We start from the raw sequence: 22,566 nt of genomic DNA, 5'->3' as shown, positions 1-22,566 counted from the left end.
GCATCTAGTACATGGCCTGTAAACACGGCATCTTGTACATGGCCTGTAAACACGGCATCTTGTACATGGCCTGTAAACACGGCATCTAGTACACGACATCTAGTACATTGCCTGTAAACAAAGCATCTAGTACATAGTCTGTCAGCATGGTATCTAGTACATGCCTTTTAAACACGACATCTAGTACATGGCCTGTAAACACAGCATCTAGTACATGGCCTGTAAACATGGCATCTAGTACATGGCCTTTAAACACAGCATCTAGTACATGGCCTGTAAACACAGCATCTAGTACATGGCCTGTAAACACAGCATCTAGTACATGGCCTGTAAACACAGCATCTAGTACATGGCCTGTAAACACAGCATCTAGTACATGTCCTGTAGACATCGCAGGCCTTCAGAGCAATTGCCCCTTGTGTATATGCAAATTCCAACTGTCGAGGTGGAGATTTTTTTTATCAAGAACCCTGAAAAGGCTAGATTCAAAAAAATCTTAAAATAAGGGTATGCTAAAACCTAAGCTGTATTAGTGTATAACATAAAAGAGCAAGGAGCGCCCCTAATCAGGAAAACGCAGAAATAATTCAGATTACTGTCATAAAATATATAGAACCCATGTGAGGGGTCTGTTATTATAAACTGTAATCTCCCACACAACAGTTAGGGATACCATTAAACACAGTGTTTTGAAGAACCAGGAAAATGGGGTCTTACCCACTGTAATCGTAAACGGTGTATTACTGCTTCATGCTGTGGGGACGACCATTGATTCAGTCCTTCTATTGTTGCACTGTGGAGCGTTCGTGGTATCCCTTGTATATAGGGTAATTCCGATCTTGGGTTGCAGGCAGGGTCGGGTCTCCTGGTTGACAAAAACCAAGGATAGCTAGCCCTATAGCACCCTAAGATGACTGGTGTGGGAGGCTATAGCACCCTAAGAGGACTGGTGTGGGAGGCTATAGCACCCTAAGAGGACTGGTGTGGGAGGCTATAGCACCCTAAAGAGCCTAACCACAGAGCACCCCACCCTGATAAGAGCGACCCCTGTCCTTACCCTAAAATATGGACCTGTGCCCTATTATAGGCCTATCTGTGCCCATGAATGGCCCGGTCACTACTTCTAAAGCAGGAATATTGTTGTGCTGCTCTGTATCTGCACTTTCCAGCGCCGCTGGTGGTATATTATCACTTTTATGTTCAGTAATTATATTTTGGGTATATTATTAGATGTTAGAAATTATATCTTCTTACTTATTCATTATCCGCCACCAGTACATTTTGCAAAGCAAAAAATTCCTGTAGAAACAAAAACTGCGGCTTCTTCACCAAATTAGATTTATTCTGTGACAAATTAATTCCGCATGAAGCTTAGTCCCGGAGCCTGATGATGATTTTTCTCTTCCTATAATGAATTTAAGTCAATTAGAAAAACACTAATTTCTCATTTCTGATTCGGTAAAACACAAGGTTTTATTTCCCATTTTGAGATTTTTTTTTAATAGAAAAAGTTCATCCAAACATAATATAAATCACGCAGTGTGCTCCTTACCCGCCTGTTCTACCCCCTGCCGCCTCTGCGGCGGTATGACAGCTACAGTTGTCTCTATGACAACTATTTTCCCGTGCAAACAAATAGGTGTCAGACTCCACTCCCTTATTTCCATAGTTGTCAGGTTCACAGTCATGTGACTACCATCCTCCAACTAAAAACTGTGGTAGGAAAGGATATATCACAGGGCGTGAGGCGTGGTATGGATAGTCAGAAAATACCAATATTTTAATTATCTTTTATGTGTTTATATGAAAAGTATTGCAAAATATTACAGTTCCCATACTGGAGCATGCACAATATGGTGACATTTCCTGCTTTACTGTGTAAACAGGGGCTTGTTCAGTAGAGTCTCCTTCATGTCATTAGAGGGGTGGGTCAGCAGAGTCATCTCTTCATCATTAGAGGGTAGAGTCAAAAGAATTACCTTATTATATCATTAGAGGACAGGGTTAGCAGAGTCATCTCATTATTATTAGAGGACAGGGTCAGCAGAGTCATCTCATTATTATTAGAGGCCAGGGTCAGCAGAGTCTTCTCATTATTATTACAGGGCAGGGCCAGCAGAGTCATCTCATTATTATTAGAGGCCAGGGCCAGCAGAGTCATCTCATTATTATTAGAGGGCAGGGCCAGCAGAGTCATCTCATTATTATTAAAGGGCAGGGGCAGCAGAGTCATCTCATTATTATTAGAGGGCAGCGGCATCAAACTCATTTCGTTATTATGTGTAGAAATGTGATCTCAAAGTTAGAGGGCAGGGTCAGCCCAGTCATCTCATTATTAGAGGGCAGGGTCAGCCCAGTCATCTCATTATTAGAGGGCAGGGTCAGTAGAGTCATCTCATTATTAGAGGGCAGGGTCAGTAGAGTCATCTCATTATTAGAGGGCAGGGTCAGTAGAGTCATCTCATTATTAGAGGGCAGGGTCAGTAGAGTCATCTCATTATTAGAGGGCAGGGTCAGCCCAGTCATCTCATTATTAGAGGGCAGGGTCAGTAGAGTCATCTCATTATTAGAGGGCAGGGTCAGCCCAGTCATCTCATTATTAGAGGGCAGGGTCAGCCCAGTCATCTCATTATTAGAGGGCAGGGTCAGCCCAGTCATCTCATTATTAGAGGGCAGGGTCAGCCCAGTCATCTCATTATTAGAGGGCAGGGTCAGCCCAGTCATCTCATTATTAGAGGGCAGGGTCAGCCCAGTCATCTCATTATTAGAGGGAAGGGTCAGCCCAGTCATCTCATTATTAGAGGGAAGGGTCAGCAGATTAATCTCATTATTATTAGAGGGCAGGGTCAGCAGAGTCATCTCATTATTAGAGGGCAGGGTCAGCAGAGTCATCTCATTATAATTACAGGGTAGGGTCAGCAGAATCATCTCCTTATTATTAGTGGTCATCACATTGCATCTGCCATAAAGCATGCACACTCTGCTGCAGTCACCTTTGTAGACAATAGGGGAAACGGGGGGGTGTACATCCTATATGGCTGCCCCCGAAGACGGTTCTGGTATTACAATAGATAATTAATGATAGGTAAAAATGGTGCCCATTCATTGGACCTCCATCCAATAATGAAACCGGTACCAAACTGTCAGGTGAGCAGTCACTGGGGTTGATATGTGCCGGTCCTCAGTGCTCTGTTTGGCACGTGCTGTATTTGTGAGCCACGCGTGGCATCGTGCTTCCAGTGGTCAGACAGAGCAGAGTTGGATTGGTGTTGTGCCCCAGGAGAGGTAGGAAGAGGTTTAGTAAGAATGCGGTCAGGACTCGCTGATATCAGGAGACGCCTGACACACTGGGACATTGGCCAGATGTCTCCTCACCCGGGAGGCATTGCAGGGCTGTGCCCACAATCAGGGAGCACCAGGAGCTGGCACCTGCAGAAGCTTCTCAGGAAGACGAGGTCAGCGCTCACACATTGCCGCATCCTGCACAACGTGGCGCTGGCGGCTCTCAGAGTCAGCAGGTCATGGCTGGCAGGGGTGTGCAGTGTTACCCGGGCTTCTTAACCCTTTCACAGCTCATCGTATTTTGTAGTATTTCTACCTAAGCATGAAAAGCCTCGGTGCCTCCCTCACAGGGCTCTAGTCGGACTGCACTCCCCTCCCTACTTACAGTCCTGGAGGGTGGTCCTACCCGGGCTGGCAGCAGCAGGTTACTCTGGAGCTGTGACCGATTCTCCATCGTACCCGCCATGTATGGTGCTAAATGTAGAAGGCGAGACAATAGGCGCACTTATTACCGGGATGAATTATTGACCAGAAGTTTTATTCCTATCAATAATTAAAGCCGCTCTCCCCGCTGATTACCCTGATCATCTGTTTTGCAGCTCGGATATTCTGGAACCTCGCGCTCATCATTATGGATGTTTACAGACTTTGGTTGCAGCAATAGGGCAATTAGACATCCACGCCGCCTTATATCAGCAATCAGGAACACTTAGGTGATCCTGCCGGGGGCACTTACCTCCTGGGTCTCCTCCACAAAGGACTTCAGCAACATCTGGAGGAAGCCGAGAGCGAGCACTGGTTACACGAGGTCCACAGAACATTCCCATAATCCGGCATCACTGTATGAGCTGGATTATCTATCTATCTATCTATCTATCACAATAAACAAAGAATAATAGCAGCACAGTCAGTGGTAAGGTTGGGTGTAATCCCTCCTAGATTTCAGGCATAAATCCATAGACAATATCCAAAAACAAATGGTGAGGCAGCGCTCCAGTATCCGTGAAGGGTGTTAGACCCGTTTATTTCCCCAGTCGCAAGGTTTCAGCCCAGCACAATGAGGCCTTTGTCAAGTAAATGAATGATGTCAAGTGAAGACATACGGTATATACCCATAGAATGATCAAAATCCATAATTATATAATGAGTGACAATTACAGTGATTATGTACATGAACCATATAAAGAAATCCATCATTGCATATATATTACATGATTGTTACACCATAAATTCAATATAAATCCACAAAGTACAGTAAAAATAGATAAAGTGACTGGTGCATAAAGGTGCTGCTACTGATATCCCCTGGAGTGAATATACCGTAATTCATCTAAGTGAAAACAGCAACAGCTGCAAAGGTACATTGAAATCTGACAACTACTATACCATTGGTGGTAATAGTGGGTAAAGTGGTGTCTGCTAATGACCAGTGCGCATGCCCAGGAGACGCATGGCACCAAACCATGCACCCCAGGACGTCATCACGCACAACCCGTGAGCGCTCTGTGAGGCGTCGTGGCGACAACAAGGGGCGGGGAGAGGAGCGCCAGGCCGTCACCTGACTGGCCCACTCATTGTTTCACAAGTAAACCAGAAGCAATCTCCAAGAAAACCACCTGTAGTCTAACCCGAAAACAGGGGATCGCAACCAGAAGAGCCATACATAATAAACAAGGAGAACCATCCAGGGCTGAGTAACTCCTATATACCCAAATATGGTGACAACAAATATACAGAAAATATAAGAGGATACATACAAGCAAATATATCCCAGCAAATAAATAAATAAAGCGTGGGTCCACAATCCATCATCCACTATCGATATCTGAAAGGAGGAGAGAAGTGATAGCCAGTATCAGTGGCTTCTCTTCGTTCACCATATGTGATCCATTAAAAAAGGGGGGGACACCAATTTAACGACTATCGGTGTCTAGGGAGTAGCGAGAGGGGATGGCCAGTGTCAGTGGCCCATCCTCTCCCACCAATTATGCCCCCATAAGAGGAGGCACTAATTCATTCCCCTCCCAAGGAGCCAAAATTACCCCCTCCCAACACTGTGTCATGATGTCATATTTTTGTCCCTAAGTTAGGAAGAAATTGGACATTAGAAGAACATGAGACCCACGGTATAATAGAGTTGAAGGTGGAAAGACCACCAATAGGTCAAACTGGACCTCAACTCGGTAGTACAAAAAAATTGTCGGCCAATGTGTGTCAATGGAGAGCAGTCTTGGAGGAACAACAATTGTGGCCATTTGTAAGTCCAGGGCATAATCCTTAGAAGTAAACCGATACTGGAACTAATATGGTATAGGGATGACAAGTAGACAAAGGTAATTCTTTTCTACAGGGTAAAGAAACACATATCAGTAAAAAATAATAAAGTAACAGTAAGTAAAAATAATAAAGTAACAGAAAGACATAACATCATTCATAACATCCCACATCATATCTTGAGGAAGAGGTTCCACCTCAGGAGACCATAGAGCACCAAATAATCCTAACTGAAAAGACCCCATTTGATGTCTAAGGGTCTGTAGCCGGTAAATCCTTTGGTTCTCTTTTTGTTTGAGCACCAACTCTCTATCTCTTCAAGGGTGGAACATGATCCAGGATTCTAAACTTAAGGCCCTTCTCCTTATGTCCAAACTGAATGAAATGTTTAGGAACTGGTAGGTCCTTTCTTTTTTGTTGTATTGTGTACCGGTGTTGATTTAATCTTGTCTTCAGGTCCCAAGTGGTCTTTCTCTCCAACATAGAGTAGGTTACAAGGGCACTGAAGAAGATAAATCACATGTGTACTATCACAGGTTAGGAAATGGCGGATGTCAGGACGTGTCCCCAAAGTGGGGTGGATGAAGGTATCACCTTTTAACAAGCAATGTACGAGCAATTACCGCTACTCAGACAAGGGTAACATCCCAATCTCTTCGTGCTGATATAGGTTTGTACAACTCTCTTACTAGACACATCAGCCTTCACTTATTTATACCACAAATTGGGGGGGCATCGATGTGACATCAGTGGAGGTATAGACAGTTCTTTAATGTGTTTCAGATTATTAGTCAGTATTGGTCAATGTTTTGTGATGATGTTACTGAATTGACTGCTTTGTTCTGAAAAGGTAGAAACAAAGGGTATACATGCAATGGGAGTCTTGTCTTTCTTTGTCTCAGAATGTTGATAGGTGAGAGCATTGGACAAATGTTTCTGTATCTTCTTGGAGGAATAGCCTCTTTGTCTAATTTTTTGTGACATTTCCTGATACCTAATAGGAAGTTTATTTGGGTCTTGTACAATGCGCTCAATTCTCAAAAACTGTACGGTAAAGAATTAACCGTTGATCTAGGATGACAACTTTCATATCTCAATAAATTATTGCAATCAGTAGGCTTAGTGTATAGGTCAGTACTGAAACTATCACCCACCGTATGCACTGCTGTGTCAAGAAATTGAACTTGTTCAATTGATGATGTTAGTGTAAAGCTAATGTCAGGATCAATTTGATTCAAATGGTGATGAAACCTATGCAAAGCAGGTTCATCCCCTGTCCAAATCAAGAAGATATTGTCTATGTATCACCACCACCCCAACACCTGGTCGAAGTGGTGGGATACATAGACATATCTCTCTTCAATGGCTGCCATGAATATATTTAAATATGTGGGCATCACGTTGGACCCCATGGCGGTCCCATGCTATTGCAAGTAAAAATGATCCATAAATGCAAAATAGTTGTGTCGCAAAACTAGATTGAGTAAATCAATGATAAATTCATCTATCTATCTATCTATCTATCTCATATCTATCTATCTATTTGTAAAAGTTAGGGTTATAGTTGCTGAACATTACCTGACAAATGATCAGGGAATGCTGGGAGTTGTAGTTCCACAGCACTATAAGTCCCATAAGTAGTAAATGCAGGATGGGGACAGATAAGGAATGAAGTCCCAGGCCCCAGTAGAGACCCCGTGTGCTGCAGGACACGCTCCCCGGATCCACATTGGTGGTATTAATCGGTGCAGCAGCTTCAGGTTTGTTTGCTCCTGGAAGATCACATAAGATCAAAGGGGGAAAACTCAGAGAAGACATAAAAGCCTGGAAAATAAAAAGATTCTCTGTAGCCTTTTTGCAAATGAAAGTCACACGGCTGCTGCTCCTCGTCTGCTGATTTGTGTATCGGAACGCCAGGCCTGCAGGCAGGATATATCGGCGGAGAGCTCAGACTTCACGTTCAGACGATGATATTTAGGCTGTGTTCGGGATGCACTCCACATATTTCTCCATGCAGAAAGTTTTTGAACACTTGTAGTACTTTTGGTCCAACCCAGTGCACAATCTATAGCAGAGCCCCTCACCTTCGATGTGCCATTTACTGCGCCTTATGTGGCAGAGGGGCCATTTTCTCCACCAGGTCCTGGGTGCATCTGCAATCTTGCACCCCTATAGCTAGGGCCTTAACCAGGGGGTGCAGATCTTGCAGTCGCTCCCAAGCCGCGATGCCCAAAGATGTCAGTAATGCAAGTGGCATATGACAGGCTGTTAAAGATTCTGCATTGGGACCCAGTTACACCCCTGTGGCCACTATACCTAAAGTACAGCCCTAGTGACCTACTGAAGATAAAGTGGTGGTATGGGGGCAGGGATATCTCCTGTACTGTCTCCTATTGAAGAACACTACAGCGAACGATCATGAAGTGGCTGATAATAGAGAATAATAGAGACTTTGCCTTTAAAAAAATTGGGGGGGGGAATCCCATACATTGTATAAGGGGGTGGTTCATTAATGTTAGGATGGCAGGTGCACACGGGAGGCACTCGGGAGATGTTCCGTTCCCCAATGCAACCTGGTTTTCAGATAGTAAATAAAAGGAAGCACATGTCAGAGCGAGTGAACACGCTCAAGAAGAGCTTGACTTTCTCCTCTCTGACGGAGGCAGGTAGCAACAATAGAGCCAGACAAGTCTGAGCGTTGCATGAAAGACAAATTGCACCTCAGCCTGCAGAAGTGTCACCTCCGGGAACGCCGGTGAAGCACAGATTCTCTTCTCCTCCTTGACATACACTTCTTTTAATGCACTTGTCAAACCAATGTACAAAGCAACTTGTTTCTAGTGGCATCATCGAGTCTTACTCAGACATTTGTTTCATATCCTTGTTCTTAATGCATTTAATGTGACACGGCAAGACAAAACGCAAACAAACTCGTAGCAACGTTCGGGTTTGAACGCTGACACGTTGTATAGGAAAATGGCTTCAGATGATTTAATGAGATGTTCTGTCGTCTGCGACTCCAACGCCGTCTATAATATCCGTAGTCTGCGGATTGCACCATCTACAATGTATAGGGCAGGCCGGGTCTGCAGATCAGATGACGAGTTCTAACAGTAATGCATCTTGTGCTGGGCAGAACATGGCACCGTGCCCGTCATTGTATAAAATACATTAAAAATCTATTTGTGTCAAAGAGACATTCAAAGCAAGCTGTTCCCACAGCAGCGAGAAAGGCATGAAAGCAAGAATTGTGGGTAGGAGTCTAGAAATTGCTGAATTCTAAAAGCTTCTAATATAGAACTGAAGGAAAAGCAAGAGTTGTGGGAGTTCAAAGTCAGGTTTTGTTGGAGGAAAAAATGGGAAGAGTCCATAAATGGTGTCTGATCTTTTTGTTCCCAGTAGTAAATTAGTGATTGAAGAGGAGCTTTGAGTTTAGGAGACGACGTAGACCACTAGGTAACGTTCAAGGTACAATTTAGTCCTTCATATTCTTCCCTTGGACGATTTTGTCTCCATAAATGGTGTCTGGTCTTTTTCTTCTTGGTAGTAAATCAGTGGTTGAGAAAGAGGAACTTTGGGTTTAGGAGAAGGAGTAGACCACTAGGTAATGTTCATGGGTAAGTCAGACTTTAGGCCTTCATATTCTTCCCTTAGATGGTTCCTAAACTGTGTTAGAGATGGAGACCACCATGGCATGGATAAGGTCAGCAGAAACTATGTTGGTACTGTCGGTTGTCCAAAAAATTCCTTCGTATTAGTAGAGGGTATTAGCCGTGTGGCAAGTCCTAAGGTCATCTAATGGATGGATAAGACGGTCAGCCAGTGACAATCATTCTCTTGGCATTATATCTCTATTTGTCTAAGAGACTTCTTACGTTTACTGGAGAAGTTATAGTCCACCTGGAAATTAGCTGGATGAGAGTGGGAGCCAGGTGGGTGATAATCAGAGAAGACAGTTGGAAGAGATGGAGAAGATGTAGGCTACTAAAAAATATTAGGATGCCCATAACCATTAGAAGAAGGTCAGCTGAACCCAAAGATTTTGGCAAGGTCAGTTGACCATCTAATGTTTATGGAGCTCTCCCTAAGAAGAATCTGGCACTTGTATTTTAACCTAATCCTTTCATTCTGACAGTTACGAACACATACATGTTTGACTGGTTGTTCAAGAGATGTCTTTCTTGTACTGCATATGTAGCCCACTAGTGGATCTTCTAGTATCTAGTGGGTAGGTTGGGATAGTGGAAAGACGGGGTTAGTCATAGACAGTAAATCCAGTCACTGTGTCAATGGATGCTGAAGAAATTTCTTATATTTGAGAAGATTGGGGTCACTAGGGAATATTCTGGGATTAGATGGATCATTAATTCCATAGGGTTAATGTGGGACAATGATTAGTCATAACTTCCTCTGGGATCTACGTACATTGATGGTTGTCCACAAGATTCCTTTAATAGAGAATATTTTGGGGAAATTGGAGAGTTACGTCGGTTTAAGAGCAAAAATGGTAAGAAACGACCTGGGGTACATCTTTCTATAGCAGGAACATTTGAGAATGAGACTCCAGGCTTAGAATGGCCAAGATAGCTTCTCAGTAAGATCACCATGAGACATGATGTGAGAGTAACATAGACTGTTCCCACACTCTGGAAAGAGTCATTCCTGCACTCTCATCAGCTGATTGACATCTGTCTCAGCCAATGAGAGATAAATCCACCGTCCAGTATCTCAGTGGCTGGGAGCTTGAGAACGTTCACGGCTACCATTGGTCATTCTCAAGGCATCTTCATCATAAGTAGACCAGGGAAATACCTGTCTTAGGCTACTTTCACATATCCGGTAAAGTTATCCAGCAGGCTGTTTCCTGCAGAGGGGCAGCCTGCCGAAGTTTACCATATCGGCATAGGTCCGCCAGGCCCCATTTACTATAATGGGATTCAGAGGGGATTTGGCCAATTTCCAGCATGAGCGCCGCATTTCGGCCAGACAAAAAAACGGTGCAGACATCTATCTGGGGTGGGGGTTAATGTTATATATTATGGAAGGAACCATATAGAAGGTAATGTGAAGTCAGTGACTAGAGAAGAGCCCGAGGTCACTGGTTATGGCACACAATCCACTAGCTGACGTATTTTGAGCCCGTTAGGCGTTTATTACAGTTTTACTTAAGTATAATTACACAAAATATCACCACACGCGGAAAATGACGGCGGCGAATACGTCTGTGTAATTTCAGTTACTTTTCACAATACATTTTTGAGAAAGAAAAAAATTTACATTGTAGTTGTCTCTGTTTTATTTTTTGTTCAATTTTTATCTCGGCCCCCTACCGTGTAATACATAGATGCTGAGTGACAACCACAGTGCCCATAGCGGTTGTCACCCGGCTCGGTAAAATGACTTTCTTCTCCTGCTTTCCTCATCCGTGTCAGTCTTCACTATAGTTGTGGCTTTATATTCATGAACCAGAAAGCTCAGTATGAACGGTCTAATACACATCTGATAGCTGGGAAAGATTTTGGTTAAAGAATTATTAAACCCCCTCCGTCCCAGAGAGGAATCGGTGCCGCAAACAGCCTGCCTTTATGCCTTTAGCGATATCATCCGAGCACTTTAACCCTTGACAATAGCAAGTGAAAGCATCCTTCTGCTGAAATTTACAGTCCTGAGTGACTCACACGTCTACACGACACATCGCCGATATATAGCTCGAAGAAGCAGTCAGGGTCAGGGCCTAGTGAGGTAAGACAGACGTACAGAGGAACATGCATCACGCGGCGGTCCGCCAGAGGCGATCGGCAGGACCATTATTAACGCATCTTTATTAGGAAGGACAGCCAGAACGGTTTCCAGGGTGACACCCTCTTATACACACAGACGCCTGCAGCCGGGGGGCCCTCATGTAAAAGCAATCATTTAGAAGTACCCCAGCATAATGCAGCGACCCCAACCGTGTGCAAGCAGCATGTTCAGCGGCAGAGAGGGAAGAGACGGTGACCCAGCACAGTTCATTCATAAAAATGTGAACTCCTGAGTCATCCGTGAGTCATGCGGCCTCGCCCTCCCATCCACACACATCCACCTCTGTGCTAAACCGCTCTGCACACTGTTATCCTCCTCCCTCCCACAGGACTCTGCCTGCAGCAGGATTGCATTTTATTTTTTATTTCATATTATTTATTCCTTTTTAGATTTTTATTTTTATATATTCTTTGCATATTTAATAATTTTTTCACTTATAGCCTTAATATATTTTATATTGTTTTGTTTCAGATTTCTTTATATGTATTTTATTTTCTATTTTATAGATATTTAATTTGTATTGTTTTGTTTTCTAATATGCCTTTAGTTTTCTATATTTAAATATTTATTTTTAAGCATATTATATTATTTATTTAGTTATTTTTTATTATATGTTAAACAGATATTTATTTTCTATTGTTTTGTTTTATATTTTTTTTTATTATTTTGTATTCTTTAGATATTTAATTTGCATGGTTTTGTTTTATATTATACCTTTCTTTATCTTATACCGATATGTTTATACTTGTTATGCACATGCTTATTGTATATTATTTACATATTTATTTTACATTTAAATATTTTTTTAGATATGATATTTATTATTTAGAAAATTTGATTTATATTTTTTAAATTATTTATGTTCTTTTGCATTTATATATTATAAGAGTGAAATTTTTTATAGCTAGTTTTTTCTTGCTTTAATAAGAAATATTGGACCTGCCCACCCTGTTATGGGCAATCATTTTTAAAATTATAAATGATTATTAGAGTAATTTTAGGTTTTGATCCTTTTCACCCGAATACAATATGAAATACATTTTTTCCATTTTTTTTAAAATAAGTATTTCAATTCTACAATATACAAATGATGCAGAAATATACAGTACATCCCCGCCATAGACAGTGTTTACTTTGTGCAATTTGTGAATTAATATAGCCATACATTACTGTAAACCCTTGTTAACCAAATGCAATGTAGCTTTTTTTTTAAATAATTTTCAATTTTTAAGCATTACAGACCTAAACAGACCCCCCCCCCCCTCACACACACACACACACACACACTACCTTTGGAGAGGCGTTCTGTTAACGGAGGAGTCCCGGTTTTCACTGTTCAGGGCAGATGCCAGACAGCGTGTGTGGCGTTGTGTGGGTGAGCGGTTTGCTGACGACAGCGTTATGGATCGAGTGGCCCATTGTGGCGGTGGGGTTATGGTATGGACAGGCGTATGTTATGGACAACAAACACAGGTGCATTTTATTGATGTCATTTTGAATGCCCAGAGACACCGTGACGAGATCCTGAGGCCCATTGTTGTGCCATTCATCCACGACCATCACCTCATGTTGCAGCAGGATAATGCACGGCCCTTTATATTGCAAGGATCTGTACACAATTCCTGGAAGCAGAAAACATCCCAGTTCTTGCATGGCCAGCATACTCACCGGACATGTCACCCATTGAGCTTGTTTGGGATGCTCTGGATCGGTGTATACGACAGCGTGTTCCAGTTCCTGCCAATATTCTGCAACTTCGCACAACTATTGAAGAGGAGTGGACCAACATTGCACAGGCCACAATCAACAACCTGATCAACTCTATGCGACAGAGATGTGTTACACTGCGTGAGGCAAATGGTGGCCCAGTAAGGCAAAACTGTGCACATTTCAGAGTGGCCTTTTATTGTGGGCAGTCTAAGGCACACCTGTGCAATATTCATGCTGTCTAATCAGCACCTTGATATGCCACATCTGTGAGGTGGGATTGATTATCCTGGCAAAGGAGAAGTGCTCACTGACACAGATTGATTTGTGAACAATATTTGAGAGTAATGGGTCTTTTGTGTCTGTAGAAAATGTTTCAGATCTTTAAGTTCAGCTCATGCAAAATGGGAGCAAAACCGAAAGTGTTGCGTTTTTTATTTTTGTTCAGTGTATTTGTATTTTTTTTTCTGTTCATGTCTCACCCTTTCAGTACATTTTACCTTGGATTCCTCTATGACAGACTCGGTTACTCTAAAATGGCTTTACTATCACATTCTGCCTCAGTTTGATTCACTAGAACAGAGTTTCTACATGTACAATATACAGCTGAAAGGGTTAATAATTTTTTGTTTGGCCCGTGCGTTCTGCCTCAGCGCGCTTATACGTCTGCAGTTAGCGGCGGCCGTGTTCTATGCTACATGTGACATGGATGAATGCTTTGCCTCCCCTTCACACAGACGATGTGAATTCCTCCAGCTACCTTGTATCATATTCTAGATCAAATTCTGTTCTGTTTTTACTAAATGTATTCAGTACAGAGGGGAGATTCAATATAAAGCTTAGCCCTTGCATTACTTGTACTGATCCTGAGTTACCTCCTGTATTATACTCCAGAGCTGCACTCACTATTCTGCTGGTGCAGTCACTGTGTATATACATTACTTATCCTGTACTGATCCTGAGTTACATCCTGTATTATACTCCAGAGCTGCACTCACTATTCTGCTGGTGCAGTCACTGTGTACATACATTACTTATCCTGTACTGATCCTGAGTTACATCCTATATTATACTCCAGAGCTGCACTCACTATTCTGCTGGTGGAGTCACTGTGTACATACATTTCTTATCCTGTACTGATCCTGAGTTACATCCTGTATTATACTCCAGAGCTGCACTCACTATTCTGCTGGTGCAGTCACTGTGTACATACATTTCTTATCCTGTACTGATCCTGAGTTACATCCTGTATTATACTCCAGAGCTGCACTCACTATTCTGCTGGTGCAGTCACTGTGTACATACATTACTTACCCTGTACTGATCCTAAGTTACATCCTGTATTATACTCCAGAGCTGCACTCACTATTCTGCTGGTGCAGTCACTGTGTACATACATTACTTATCCTGTACTGATCCTGAGTTACATCCTGTATTATACTCCAGAGCTGCACTCACTATTCTGCTGGTGCAGTCACTGTGTACATACATTACCTATCCTGTACTGATCCTGAGTTACATCCTGTATTATACTCCAGAGCTGCACTCACTATTCTGCTGGTGCAGTCACTGTGTACATACATTACTTATCCTGTACTGATCCTGAGTTACATCCTGTATTATACTCCAGAGCTGCATTCACTATTCTGCTGGTGCAGTCACTGTGTACATACATGACTTATCCTGTACTGATCCTGAGTTACATCCTGTATTATACTCCAGAGCTGCACTCTCTGTGTACATACATTACTTATCCTGTACTGATGCTGAGTTGCACCCTGTATTCTGTAGACTCGGCACAGCAATCCCCCATCATTCCCTGCTTCTCCAGTGTCTGCTCAGAGCCTCCTGGTGGTTTCTGTTGGATTTGTCAGTAATGTCCGGTCTCTTTCGGCCGCTCCGTCCTCTCACTCTGATCATTGAAGGTCAGTGAAGAGGCCTCATGCTGGTTTTCTATGTATAATGTAGCAGTTGGCCTGTCTTCCCCCACAATCACTGAGATCGCGGCCACTCTCCAGGGAAGAAGAAGAAGGTGCCACACTGTGCCCCCCTCTTGTGTGTAAATAGAGAGACCACCCTGACACAGCACTTGCTGGGGGTTTGATATGAAGCCCCCTGCAAGGTCTGCGGACACGGCGGAGCGCACCCGGTGCAGGATCTGTTTATGGCATTGCTTTGCATTCGTCCCTGCTGTCAGCTCCAGTGAGAGCCAGCTTTCTTTGGAGAGTGGTAAAGCGTTGCGGCCACCTGTTCCCTTTAACATAACGCCATCCTCGTCGTCCTCCCCGGCTTCTCCTCTCCCTGTAATATGTGTCTCCTGTGGTGTCTTCCCTGGATATCGCTGGGGCCTGACAACCCCCTGAAGGAAGTAAAAGACCCCTAAGGGGTCCACATTACTTGGCTCCCTTGTTCCTATGTCCAGAAAGCTTAAGGGTCCCTCAGAATTTGCAAGATCTCTGCTTGCTGTCAGCAAACATCCTTAAAGGGACTGTAGAGGGTTGAAGAAATATGTCTGCTGTCTTCTCTGTCCAGACAGTGATAGGATCTGTGGACGGGCGTGGAGCTGTTTTAGGTTGAAAGTTGCCATGTTTTTCTAACTCATCCCCTTTGATGGATGTCCTGTGCAACCTCACAGCAGAGGCTTTGTTACAGTTACAATCCTCAGTTACCTGCACTGATACATTGTAACAAATTCTGGGCATTGTAGAGGATGCTTTTTTTTAGTTGATCATTTGCAGTTCTGTCAATCTAAAGCAGGAAGGGGCACCCCATTTTGGCCCTTGTCTTGGGGCTCCCTCAGGAGTATATATATACTGTGACTATATTGCAGCACGAGGACTCCCTACTGGACCTGCAGGGGGTACATGTGCTGCCATATTGTACTCTAGAAGCAGGGGAGCTCACCCCCTAATATAGCATGGAGGGTTCCACCTCCCGTATGACCATAGGCTGATATTACAGTGTGCATGGGTCCTAAAGGTGTTAGGGACTCGCTTCATCTGGAGATAGATCTCGTGCCTCTCAAATCTTACATCACCTCCTAAAATCAGTGGGGGCACCGTGCCACGGCCAGGCTTGGAGAGGTGCCACCGTATTATAAAATGGGTGAACGTGTTTATATTTTTCATTACAGCGAATAATTCTGCTGCGCCGCGCAGACAATGCAGTCAGTTTTTCCAATTTTCTGTGTACAGCTGAGTGTTGGGAGCCAGTGGGAAGAAAATCCAAGGTGGCTGGGAGCCCAGGGCATCGGGCACAGAGCGTCCCCGCATGGGGGGGCGTAGAGCTGCGGCGTCTGGCGAGGATAGCGTCTGCAGGTCTGCCATTACCGCGTGGATCCGCTCTCCAGAACGACCCGCCACAGAGTTCACGGGTGACGTTTGCCAGAGTACACAGTCTGCACGGAGCGTACGTGAGGCAGGTTAGGAGTCAGCCCGCCGTGCCCGCTGCCTCACAGCCCTACCACATACATATTCATAGATGGAGACATGTGTGCTTGTCCCAGGCTGTCCGAGGCCTCGTTCCTGGGAGGGGCGCTGGCTGCATACTGATTCCTGTCTCTGATCCCTGTGTAATATAATTCCGTTACTCAATGTACTCTTTCTGATGCTGTTTACCAGCTCTTGGCATGCTCCGGCTATATATAATTGAGGCAGTTCCGGGACGGAGAGCTAAATAAAAATGAACACATTGAGATGGCAGATAAGGGGCTTTGTCTGCTGTTCCATCGCTGCACAATGTTCCCTGAACTTTAATGCTGGGTCCACAACAATCCTTCAGCTTGGAGCAGCATTGTCGACGCCTATACGGCCCGTGTAGGATATTTCAATAGGATTAGATAAGATCGCTTCCTGTTCTTCTGCGGGAGGCAGCAGTGATTACTTTGGCACTTCTAGAAGGAGAGTTATAGAAAGTGACGCACGGAGCCGAGATGCCGTGTTAACCCCTATGGTATATGTGCGGGGTCCACGCTGACAACCCACCCGCCTCTGCAGACTCCTGTAGGTGGCGCCAATGAGAGATGATAAATTAGGCCTCATGCACACGACCGTATGTATTTTGCGGTCCGTGTTCCATCCGTATGTTTTACGGACCCGTTGACTTCATTTTGCAGGACATGTTCTATCAGTTTGGACATACAGATGCGGAAAGCACACGGATCATCTGTGTGCTTTCTGCCTTCTTATGTCCCTTCTGCAAAAAGATACAATATGTCCTCAAAATGCAGACCGGTGACCCGGTGAAGTCAATGTTTCCACACAAAAATATGGACGGCACATGGATCGCATCCATATTTTGCAGACTGCAAAACGGACACAGTCATGCACATGATGACCTATACAAATCTCTGAGCAACACTCGATTAGTTTGGGAACTTTGCTCCTCTCTCTCCTCTGTATATCTATCTAAAGTATTTTTTTTGTCACATTTTCTCAGGAGTTTTTTTTTATTGTATTCAAATATTTTACTATTTACATAAATAAACCTTGGTGGTAAACGCTGCAGAAATGCCAGTGTGAGCACAGCCCCAGGCCGCCATTGCAGTAAAACGGTGAAAGCGACATCATGGATTTATGTACGTTTTGCCGCAGGGCTACAATGAAAGGAATCTCTCATCATCATGTAAATGCAGCCATACACTAAGAAACAACCTTTACATAATCAGGATTAAGACGCTGGACTAGGTTAATTCATAGACAGATGGTTAGGACATTCAAAGAGCTGACCAAACTACAGGCATTCAGAGCATTAGAACAATGAGAGGTCTAGGACAACCTGCAGCCAATCAGAGGTATAGAACATCCAGAGGTCTTGGACAGCCTGCAGCCAATCAGTGCATTAGAAAACTGAGAGGTCTAGAACAACCTGCAGCCAATCCAAGCATTAGAACACGGAGAGATCTAGGACAACCTGCAGCCAATCCAAGCATTAGAACACGGAGAGATCTAGGACAACCTGCAGCCAATCAGAGCATTAGAACAGTGAGAAGTCTAGGACAACCTGCAGCCAATCAGAGGTATAGAACATCCAGAGGTCTTGGACAGCCTGCAGCCAATCAGTGCATTAGAAAACGGAGAGGTCTAGAACAACCTGCAGCCAATCTAAGCATTAAAACAATGAGAGGTCTAGGACAACCTGCAGCCAATCAGAGCTTTAGAACACTGAGAGGTTTAGGACAACCTGCAGCCAATCCAAGCATTAGAACACGGAGAGGTCAAGGACAACCTGCAGCAAATCAGAGCATTAGAACAGTGAGAGGTCTAGGACAACCTGCAGCCAATCAGAGCATTAGAACAGTGAGAGGTCTAGGACAACCTGCAGCCAATCAGAGCATTAGAACAGTTAGAGGTCTAGGACAACCTGCAGCCAAAGAGAGCACTAGAACACTGAAGGGTCTAGGACAGCCTGCAGCCAATCAGAGCATTAGAACAGTGAGAGGTCTAGGACAGCCTGCAGCCAATGAGAGCATTAGAACAGTGAAAGGTCTAGGACAGCCTGCAGCCAATGAGAGCATTAGAACAGCGAGAGGTCTAGGACAACCTGCAGCCAATGAGAGCACTAGAACACTGAAGGGTCTAGGACAGCTTGCAGCCAATCAGAGCATTAGAACAGTGAGAGGTCTAGGACAGCCTGCAGCCAATGAGAGCATTAGAACAGTGAGAGGTCTAGGACAGCCTGCAGCCAATCAGAGCATTAGAACAGTGAGAGGTCTAGGACAGCCTGCAGCCAATGAGAGCATTAGAACAGTGAGAGGTCTAGGACAGCCTGCAGCCAATGAGAGCATTAGAAAACGGAGAGGTCTAGAACAACCCTCAGCCAATCCAAGCATTAGAACACGGAGAGATCTAGGACAACCTGCAGCCAATCCAAGCATTAGAACACGGAGAGATCTAGGACAACCTGCAGCCAATCAGAGCATTAGAACAGTGAGAAGTCTAGGACAACCTGCAGCCAATCAGAGGTATAGAACATCCAGAGGTCTTGGACAGCCTGCAGCCAATCAGTGCATTAGAAAACGGAGAGATCTAGGACAACCTGCAGCCAATCCAAGCATTAGAACACGGAGAGATCTAGGACAACCTGCAGCCAATCAGAGCATTAGAACAGTGAGAAGTCTAGGACAACCTGCAGCCAATCAGAGGTATAGAACATCCAGAGGTCTTGGACAGCCTGCAGCCAATCAGAGCTTTAGAACACTGAGAGGTTTAGGACAACCTGCAGCCAATCCAAGCATTAGAACACGGAGAGGTCAAGGACAACCTGCAGCAAATCAGAGCATTAGAACAGTGAGAGGTCTAGGACAACCTGCAGCCAATCAGAGCATTAGAACAGTGAGAGGTCTAGGACAACCTGCAGCCAATCAGAGCATTAGAGCAGTTAGAGGTCTAGGACAACCTGCAGCCAATCAGAGCATTAGAACAGTTAGAGGTCTAGGACAACCTGCAGCCAATGAGAGCACTAGAACACTGAAGGGTCTAGGACAGCCTGCAGCCAATCAGAGCATTAGAACAGTGAGAGGTCTAGGACAGCCTGCAGCCAATGAGAGCATTAGAACAGTGAAAGGTCTAGGACAGCCTGCAGCCAATCAGAGCATTAGAACAGCGAGAGGTCTAGGACAACCTGCAGCCAATGAGAGCACTAGAACACTGAGGGGTCTAGGACAGCCTGCAGCCAATCAGAGCATTAGAACAGTGAGAGGTCTAGGACAGCCTGCAGCCAATCAGAGTATTAGAACACAGAGAGGTCTAGGACAGCCTGCAGCCAATCAGAGCATTAGAACAGTGAGAGGTCTAGGACAACCTGCAGCCAATCAGAGCATTAGAACAGTTAGAGGTCTAGGACAACCTGCAGCCAATCAGAGCATTAGAACAGTTAGAGGTCTAGGACAACCTGCAGCCAATCAGAGCATTAGAACAGTTAGAGGTCTAGGACAACCTGCAGCCAATCAGAGCATTAGAACAGTGAGAGGTCTAGGACAACCTGCAGCCAATCAGAGCATTAGAACAGTGAGAGGTCTAGGACAGCCTGCAGCCAATGAGAGCACTAGAACACTGAAGGGTCTAGGACAACCTGCAGCCAATCAGAGCATTAGAACAGTGAGAGGTCTAGGACAACCTGCAGCCAATCAGAGCATTAGAACAGCGAGAGGTCTAGGACAACCTGCAGCCAATGAGAGCACTAGAACACTGAGGGGTCTAGGACAGCCTGCAGCCAATCAGAGCATTAGAACGGTGAGAGGTCTAGGACAGCCTGCAGCCAATCAGAGCATTAGAACAGTGAGAGGTCTAGGACAGCCTGCAGCCAATGAGAGCATTAGAACAGTGAGAGGTCTAGGACAGCCTGCAGCCAATGAGAGCACTAGAACACTGAAGGGTCTAGGACAGCCTGCAGCCAATCAGAGCATTAGAACAGTGAGAGGTCTAGGACAGCCTGCAGCCAATGAGAGCATTAGAACAGTGAGAGGTCTAGGACAGCCTGCAGCCAATGAGAGCACTAGAACACTGAGGGGTCTAGGACAGCCTGCAGCCAATGAGAGCATTAGAACAGTGAGAGGTCTAGGACAACCTGCAGCCAATGAGAGCACTAGAACACTGAGGGGTCTAGGACAGCCTGCAGCCAATCAGAGCATTAGAACAGTGAGAGGTCTAGGACAGCCTGCAGCCAATGAGAGCATTAGAACAGTGAGAGGTCTAGGACAGCCTGCAGCCAATGAGAGCATTAGAACAGTGAGAGGTCTAGAACAACCTGCAGCCAATCAGAGCATTAGAACAGTGAGAGGTCTAGGACAACCTGCAGCCAATCAGAGCATTAGAACAGTGAGAGGTCTAGGACAGCCTGCAGCCAATGAGAGCATTAGAACAGTGAGAGGTCTAGGACAGCCTGCAGCCAATGAGAGCATTAGAACAGTGAGAGGTCTAGGACAGCCTGCAGCCAATGAGAGCACTAGAACACTGAGGGGTCTAGAACAACCTGCAGCCAATCAGAGCATTCATCTTAATTTAGGAACACCACGGGGCGCAGCTATAGCGTGTGCAGAGGAAGCAGTGAGACCTGGGACCCTTTATCTGAAGCTCCGAATGGATCACTCTGCCACATAAGAAGATACCAGTATTATTGGGGGGGTACATGGAAGCCGGGGGAGCTTTGGCAGTTACAGATTTGACATTGGGGCCCAGTTACGCTTCTGGGGATTTTGGGATTACATTTCCCCTTTAAATTATCAGGCGGCTCTGGAAGTTTTTAGTTTGCCCGTTCCCTGGTTCAGCATAATACAAGTGCGAGCAGGTGTCACGCCAGCGCTGGTGCCATGTGGGGTCATTTATATGGAAACTGTCAGCGAGCCTGTGATAAATGCTGTGCATGTTACGGTTCAGCATTTTTACAGTTTCCTGTGTACAGTTCTGCAAGCGCTCGACTCCCCGGTGATAAAGGCACCACATCGAATCTGCACATCAGGCATCGAAAGAAGCATTTTATCTGCTCCAGTCATCTCCAACCTGAGCCGCGCCAGCTGTTGCAGGACTACAAGTGCTATCATGCCCTGGTAGCTACAGGCTGTCACGGCATGATGGTGGTTGTAGTTTTGCAACAGCTGGAGAGCCCCAGATTGGGGAACATTGCACTGCACAATGTAATTAATGAACTGCAGCGATCACAGCTCATTAGAGCACTTGGATACAAGTGTGACAAAACCTCAGCTGTGAGACCACAGGATGTAAACAAGAATGTTTACATTCACTGACAGCAATGCAGTAAAAAGAGTGAGAACTTGGAATGGAAATTCTATTATAAAGTTGTAGAACTTTCCCCCAATCTGCTGCTACATTTAGGAGAAATAAGTGGTTTTAAAATATGCAAATTAGGGCTTAAGTGCACTAGGGGTGGGTCCTAGCCACTCAGTGCACCTTAGCTCCTCCACCCTGCCTCCTTGGATGCAGGGAAGCAGATGGAAAAGCTAAGGTGCACCGAGTGATTAGGGACCACCCACAGTGCACTTTATTTGCAGATCAGGGGAGGAAAGATATGTTTTTATTCAGCAGGGCCAGCTCTACAAAGCATCAAGGCTGGTTAAGGTTGCTCTTGTTAAAGGGGCAGTCCAGTTTAGAAAACCCTTTGGCATACACCCCATTAGTGAATTCTGAGGGGGTCCACTGCCCGGGATCCTTATCGCTTGGCCATAGTAAAGTGGGGAGCTCTGGAGTAGCCGTCCTGTCCTGCATTACACAGACAGCTCATTGATATGAATGGACACTGTGTAATACTTCATTTCCCCTGTGGTGGCGCTGCAGGGAAAGTGAACACTTACTGCTAGCGATATATATCTGAATGGCCCCCTATACGATATGTGACGTTCTGAGCAGCGGACCTATGCCGTGGTGCAGTACACATCCCGGCGCGGCTGTGGGCACAGGAGAGAGTCACACCAGGGACCCTCCACCGGGGAAAATACTTAATATTTCCTAATAGCGCTGCCTGAAATGATTACCGGCATAATGCTCG

The 22,566-nt window shown here is 44.9% G+C and overlaps 1 protein-coding gene across 12 annotated transcripts in view; it reads left to right on the top strand.

Moving 5' to 3' along the window:
- ZBTB20 (zinc finger and BTB domain containing 20) overlaps nt 1-22,566 on the top strand; it is a 707,334-nt gene that overhangs the window by 489,210 nt on the left and 195,558 nt on the right. The gene's annotated exons all lie outside the window — the stretch shown is intronic.

Source organism: Bufo gargarizans, chromosome 3 (assembly GCF_014858855.1).
Source record: "Bufo gargarizans isolate SCDJY-AF-19 chromosome 3, ASM1485885v1, whole genome shotgun sequence".
NCBI lineage: Eukaryota > Metazoa > Chordata > Amphibia > Anura > Bufonidae > Bufo > Bufo gargarizans.
This window is presented reverse-complemented; position numbering and strand designations above follow the sequence as displayed.